Source organism: Pinus tabuliformis, chromosome J (assembly GCF_031772625.1).
Source record: "Pinus tabuliformis cultivar Carrire ecotype Pingquan chromosome J, CPIR1, whole genome shotgun sequence".
Taxonomy (NCBI): domain Eukaryota; kingdom Viridiplantae; phylum Streptophyta; class Pinopsida; order Pinales; family Pinaceae; genus Pinus; species Pinus tabuliformis.
Window position 1 is genome coordinate 116,538,221 of NC_142295.1, and position 7,717 is coordinate 116,545,937.

A 7,717-nucleotide genomic window follows, 5' to 3' on the forward strand; every position below is an offset into this window, starting at 1 on the left:
TACTATGAGATGCAAGCAGATGTGGAGGAATACAAAGTTAAAATGGGAGTGCTGCAAGCAAAAGGCCTGCCCAGCTTACTAAGTGGTGCAGGAAAACTGATCTCTCCAGATCAAATGGCCAACAGAATGGCAACCACTATTGAAAATCAGATTATTGCATCTGGCAGTTCATCTGAACAAGCAGGGCCTCCCACAGGGCAGAGCTTATATGACAAACTTGAAGGCCTGTTCTTCATTGAGAATGAAGTGAATCACCTGTTTGAAACCCCTCCCAATCTTTATAGACATACAGAGGCCGAGGAAACATTGATAAAGATGCGCAGACATCAAATGCCTAAGGAGGATTGGTGGCAATTTATGCTTCAGATTTTGCCACGGTAGCTTCAGTCATTCGGCCACTGCCAGCTCCAGGTCACTACAAGACAAATAACATGACAAATGTCAGCAGTTAAAGCAGCTAAAAAAGTGACTCATCACATAGACAATGACAGCTATCCAAGTTTCAGACAGCACATCTCCAGCCGACTCTAACAGCCATAAAGTCCAAATATCTTCTGACTATTTTGACAGCTGAGGCATTAAGGAATTACTGCAGCATTCACTCCTTCAGCTACTGCATTCCAGAGATTAGCATATCATAAATGAGATATTAACTCATTCGCTGATATTTTTGATGTAAATTTTGTATATATACTCCCCTGAGTAACTCATAAGGGGTTGGTAATTTTCTCTATGAGACAAATGTATTGTACACTTTCAGAATTATCTAATACAAAGGGCTGGATGAGCTCAGTGATTTCCTGAAATATTTGATGTCTGGATGATGCTACATGTGCTGATGCAGAATTCCTGTGCTGTCTGATGAAATAACAAGTTTTCCTCAAATCTTTGTTTATTGTGTTTATTGTTTCCTTATGTTTATCAAACCATACTCATATTGTATTAAGCTAGCAGTGAAGAAAAAGACTAGTACAGGATTTGTTTTATTACACCTTGTGCTCAATTTTTACTGCTGTAAATGTTTGTCTTCAAGATTAACGATGTACATGAATTCTTAACTGCTCATGTGTCTGTTAATGCTATATGTGAATGTTAACTAGAAATTCTTCAGTGCTTCTAGATTAATATTCTCGCTGTCTTTCTTTAGCAGTTTACTGTAAGATTCTTAATTGCCTTGCCTAAACTGGATACACACCACCCAATCACTATTATAAACGTTTTTTCTCAGACACTAATCTGGCTCTGCAGCATCACTACAGTATCACACAGCACCTCAAAATAGCTAAAGGACCACTGACTCCATTGCCCAATGACATATGACATTCTAGTGCTAGCATACACACCTTGACTGAAACATTTTCCAACCAAATACAAAAACAACTCTTGAACATCATAGCTAGCCTAACATACTATCAGAACAGAGACAAATCATAAAGAGAGAGCCCTCTCTGATTACAGCCTGGCTAGAAGCTGTAATCCAAAGATTGGTTAGTGGTTACCCCGGCCGTATTCCCTTAGAGTCAAAGGGAACAACCTGGGTGTTAACATAATTGGCGACTCCACTGGGGAGTAAGCAGTACTTTTTAAACCGTTGTCTGTCCATAGACAGTGGTTCTAAAAGGCTTAAACAGTCCCTTAAACAATCCTGAAAAATCTTAGAAAATACCAAAAAACAAATTCAGAACCTGGCTCCTAAAAGGGAAACCAGGCACACTAGGTCTAACCCTGACCCAAATCCAGCAGTTTTTGAGAATCCTAATATAATCCCTAGAATAATTAGGAAGCAACAAAGGCAGGAAAATCCTAGTGATTTGAGTCCTGAGATAGCCCACCCTGAACTAGTTCCTACCCCTATCAAGGTTCTATTTCGCTCTACCCCTGTCTCCCCCAGTTCACCATCCACATCTCAAAGCCCTCCTTACACATCTTCACCCACTGCACATATCCCCTTGAACAACACCCTAGGTGCTGCTACACCTGTTACCCCTGTAGTACACACCGTTCCTCTTATCCCAGTTGCCCCTGTAAATCCCCCAAATCCTGTGAATATGGCTAACAGATATGCACCCTTGCAAATACCAGCTAATGCTGCAGCTCTACCACAAGATTACCAAACCAAAATCTCATATTTTGACTCCAATGGCCCTTTGACAACTGTCCAGCATGCCAAAAGAATGCAAGACCATTTTGAGACCTATGAAATAGATGATGACAGTGTGAGAATGAGGATGTTTGTTCAAAGCCTAACTGGGGATGTAAGAACTTGGTTTAGATCCCTGAATGCAAATTCCATCACAACTCCTGATGAGCTTTATCAAGCCTTTACTAGCAGATGGGAGAAGAAGAAGGATCCTCTGCACATACTTGGTGAATACGACACTATCAAAAGAGGTCCCCAAGAGACTGTTTTGGAGTATTGTGCAAGATTCAACAATGTATATAACGCAATCCCACAAAATTTACGACCCCCTCCTGATTTAGCCTTGTACAAATTCCCTGATGGTTTTGACCCTGACATGGCCTATCAGTTAAAGGAAAGAGACCCTCAAACCCTTGCAGAGGCCCAAAGGGTTGCTGTCACAGTGGAAGCCAACCTGATTGCCAAAAGAAACAGAGCAAGGTTGGAAAAGAGGACTGTTTTCAAAGAGGAACCCTCTGCTTTTGATCAAAAGCTAGATGCAATACTCAGTGGAATGAAAAGATTGGGTGATAGAGTGGAATCGGTTGAGAGAAAATCATCATGGGAAGCACCACAAAACAACCCTCCTAGGAATCCAAATTTTAGGAGAACTCAAAACCCAGGCATTGGCAAGCCCAGTGCTGACCAAGACATAAGGCCCCCTTTCCAAGAAAATTATGCAGAGACTTCCACATCAACTGAACCCAATGAAGATCCTCAGATTAATTTAATGGGTCTAGATGGTGAAAGTCAAGTCTTTTTAACACAAGAAGACCATGAGGATGATGAAATCAAACTGTTCCAAACTAAATCAGGTGAATTCTTTGACTTTAAACAAGGCTATGACACTGCTGTTTATGAAGTCCATAAACAGTACAAGCTAAGGAGCAGAACTGTGAATGTAAATCAGCCTGAAAAGATAAAGGAGAATCAGCAGCCTAATAGAACCATAGTCACAGAGCCTAATGACAAAACAAATTCACCTGCAGAAGAAGTAATTATTGAAGAGATTACTGAACCATTCTCCTTAAAACAGCAGCCTCTGGCTACTTCATCCTCTCGCCCTAATGTAAATGTTACTCCCCAAGAGATGAGTAAAAACGACAAGTCCCAAAATCAAGATAAGAATCAACAAGAAGATTTAGTGAACAAGGAAAGGACTGTTATCCACAACCCTAAGGCTCAATCTGAAAAACCCTTTGACCTAGAAACTGAAATTGGCAAACTAAAGATAGCAATTCCTCTCTCAGAACTAGCCAAGCATGACATCTATAAACAACAGATCAAGAAGTCCCTTCGACTCACTAGCAACAAAGATGATGTTAATGTGTTGGATGACACCCCAGAATTACTGTTTGGCCCAGAAGTGGATGGAAAAACAGTAGTCACAGGGGTATTACCTTTTTATGTCAGCTTACATATTCATGATAAAATATTACATAATGCAATGTTTGACTCAGGTGCCTCTCACAATCTCATGCCAAAAGCAGTCATGGAGAGATTGAATCTAGATATAACCAGACCATACAAGGACCTGTTTTCTTTTGACTCCAGCCAAGTCAAGTGTTTGGGTCTCATAAAAGATTTATGTGTGTCTCTGGTACAATACCCAAACAAGACAATTCTAATGGATGTTGTAGTTGCTGATATCCCACCGAAGTATGGGATGCTGTTATCAAGATCATGGGGAGCTAAACTCCAAGGTTCCCTACAATTAGACATGTCATATGCCACCATCTCTGTTTTTGGGCAACCAAAAAGACTATACAGAGAAACACTCATGAAATACATGGTCAGCAGTGAAGAAAAGCCTCAAAACTTTCCCATATATGCTGTCCATTCAGACATAGACTCATACATTCTCTTCAATGACAGCACAACTCCCTCAAAAGATGAGGTTGAAGCCAAGATACTCATACAAGAGGAAGACTCTAATGAAAGAACTATCACCCATGAAACAACAGTCAATCAATCACTAGACACTGCTGCCGCTCTAGTTGTAAAACATATTCAATCAAATGATGAGACTGTCCTAGAACACAAGCCAGATGAAAAACCAGAACTTCAACCTACATTGCCAGCACATGAACAGATCATTAAATCTCCTTCACAACAAGATATTCTATGGTTCCTTGAATTTGATGGCTCAGTCAACAAATTAGGGGCAGGAGCTGGAGTTTGGGTACACAATAAAGAAAACAGTCATGCAGAAGGCAGAGCCTATAGATTAAACTTCAGATGTACTAATAAAATGGCAGAATATGAAGCTCTTTTACTAGGCCTCAAGTTAGTAAAGTTCTTGCAAGCTGCCAGGGTTTCAATCATGGGTGATTCAGATTTAGTTATCCAACAAGTGAAGGGAAATTTTGTCACCAATGACAAAAGACTAAGGTCTTATAGGTCTGCTGTTGCTGAGGTACTAAACTTTTTCTCTGAATTCCAAATCACTAAAATTCCTAGAACCCATAATCTACATGCTCATAGTTTGGCCACATTTGCTAGTACTTGCAAATTACCATTGGAACCTAACAATTGTTTCACAGCTGAGATAAAACACAGACCCTCCATTCCAAACAATGTTAAAGATTGGCAAGTATTTGAGGATGATATGCAAATAAACAATTTTTTAACGCTGCAACAAGAGTTTGCAGGATTAAATATTGACACTGACAAAGCAAGTCAATCACAAATACTTGACAAAGCAAGTCAATCACAAATACTTGACAAAGCAAGTCAATCACAAATACTTGAAGGAGCAAGTCCATCACAAATACAGTTTCAACAGATTACTCACCCAATATCACCTAGAACAGCAAAACAAATGCTAAATCCAACTATTTTCAACAAGGAAAACATTCAGCAAATTCAACCAATCAGTTGTGAAGAAGTGGCCAATGCTGAAACTGACATCATAGAGCTGAAAGACAATTTTCTACCAACAGGCCTAACTCCACTAGAGGACATCTTTGATTCAAATGATATTCCCAGAAAACCAAAAATGCAGCCCTTAAATGCAGCCATTGAAGAATGCAACATTGGTACCATTGACAAACCCAAAATAATAAAATTGTCTGCATCTCTACCTCCTGATCAAAATCCTAAATACATTGACCTCTTCAAAGAGTTCCAGGATGTTTTTGCATGGAGTTATGAGTACCTAAAGTCTTATGACACCTCTGTTATCCAGCATGCTATCCCTCTCAAGCCTGATCAAAAACCCTTTAAACAAAAATTAAGGAGGATCAATCATATGCTTCTCCCAGCGATGGAACAAGAGGTACAGAAAATGTTCAAGGCAGGCATCATAGCACCTATCAGATTCTCTGAATGGATTTCAAACTTAGTTCCCACAAGAAAGAAAACTGGAGAAATAAGGCTGTGTGTGGATCTAAGAAATCTGAACCAAGTATCCCTCAAAGACAACTATCCCTTACCCAAGATGGATCACATTCTCCAAAGAGTGGTAGGGGCCTCAAGGATCTCATTACTTGATGGATTCTCAGGATTTAATCAAATCTTAGTACACCCTGATGATCAAGACAAAACTGCATTCACAACCCCATGGGGAACGTTCAAATATGTAAAAATGCCTTTTGGGCTGAAAAATGCAGGGGCTACTTTTCAAAGAGCAATGGATATTGCTTTTGCAAAGGAGATTCATGACTTTTTAGTTATTTACTTAGATGACCTCACCCCTTTTTCAAAATCTGACCAAGAACATTTAAAGCATTTGAGACAGATCTTCCTAACATGCAGGAAATATGGAATTTCATTGAATCCCAAGAAATCCCTGTTTGGTTTAGAGGAAGGTAAGCTGTTAGGACATATCATTTCAAAGGATGGCATAAGAATCGATCCAGATAGGATACAAGCTATCCTACAAATGCCCCACCCAAGAAATATCAAAGAACTGCAAGGATTCTTGGGAAAAATCAATTTCTTGAGAAGGTTTATCCCAAACTTAGCAGAACTAATTAGATTACTAAACAACATGCTAAAGAAAGATTCAAAAGTGAAATGGACAGTTGAAGCAAATCAAGCCTTTGAAGGTATAAATCTGGCCCTTACCCAAACCCCGGTCTTGACCAATCCTCAATTTGACAAAGAATTTATCATTTTCTCTTTTGCCTCCCAGCATACTATTGCTGCTGTTTTGTTACAGAAAGATGACCAAGGAAATGAGAAGCCAATTGCTTTCTTTAGCAGAGCTCTTAGAGATGCTCCCCTAAAATACCAAATCATGGAGAAACAAGCCTATGCTTTGGTCAAGGCCATCAAAGACTTTAGGATTTATATCCTTTATTCACATGTTATAGCCTATGTACCAAGTCCTATTGTAAAAGACATACTCACTCAAGAAAACCTAGAGGGCAGAAGAGGAAAATGGATTGCCAACATCTTGGAATTTGATATTGAGATAAAACCTACAAAACTAATAAAAGGGCAAGGTTTGGCCAAACTAATGACAGAAGCAAACTTCCAAGCCTTAGACATCAACCAGCTGGACAGTGAACCGGAGCTGGCGACTCCAAAGATCAATGTAGCCTTTGAACAATCCCCTTGGTACTCTGATATATGTTATGTATTGCAAAACCTGTGTGCTCCCCCAGGATTGTCCAGAACTAAATGTAGGTTCTTAAAAATGAAAGCTTTTAAATTCTGTGTTATGGATGGAAATTTATTTTGGAAAAACCATGAAGGGATATTGCTAAACTGCCTAATTGAGAATGAAACTGACAATATCATAAAAGAATTTCATGCAGGTGACTGTGGTGGACACTTGTACTGGAAATCCACCGTGGATAAAATACTAAGGGCTGGTTACTACTGGCCCACCATGTTCTCTGATGTCAAGAAATTTACCACCTCATGTCATAAATGTCAAGTGTTTGAGGGAAAGAGACAGTTGCTGCCACTTCCCTTGAGGCCTATTGCAACAGAGAGACCTTTTCAACAATGGGGCTTGGATTTCATTGGGGAAATTCATCCCTCATCTTCAGGCCAACATAGGTGGATCTTAACAGCCACAGACTACTTCACCAAGTGGATTGAAGCTGCTCCATGCAGACAAGCAAATGATTCAACAATCATTCAGTTTTTGGAGAATAACATATTAGCTAGATTTGGTTGTCCTGACAAAATAATAACAGACAATGCTGCTGCTTTCAGATCCAAGAAGATGGTGAATTTCTGCCATAAATTTCACATTACCTTAGGCCATTCTACTGCATACTATCCCCAAGGAAATGGCCTTGCTGAGTCATCAAATAAAAGCCTGGTAAACATTATAAAGAAAGTGCTAGAAGAGAACAAAAAGAATTGGCATAAGAAGCTTGTGAATGCTCTATGGGCAGATAGACTAACAACCAAGAGATCAATTGGGACCAACCCATATGAGTTGGTTTATGGATTAGAAGCCAAATTCCCTTCATCACTAGGGGTGCCTGTTATGAAACTTCTTCAAGAAAGCCAAGCTGAACCAAATGATATGCAAAGAAGGATCAATCAAATAATATGTTTACAGCAAACTAGAGATCA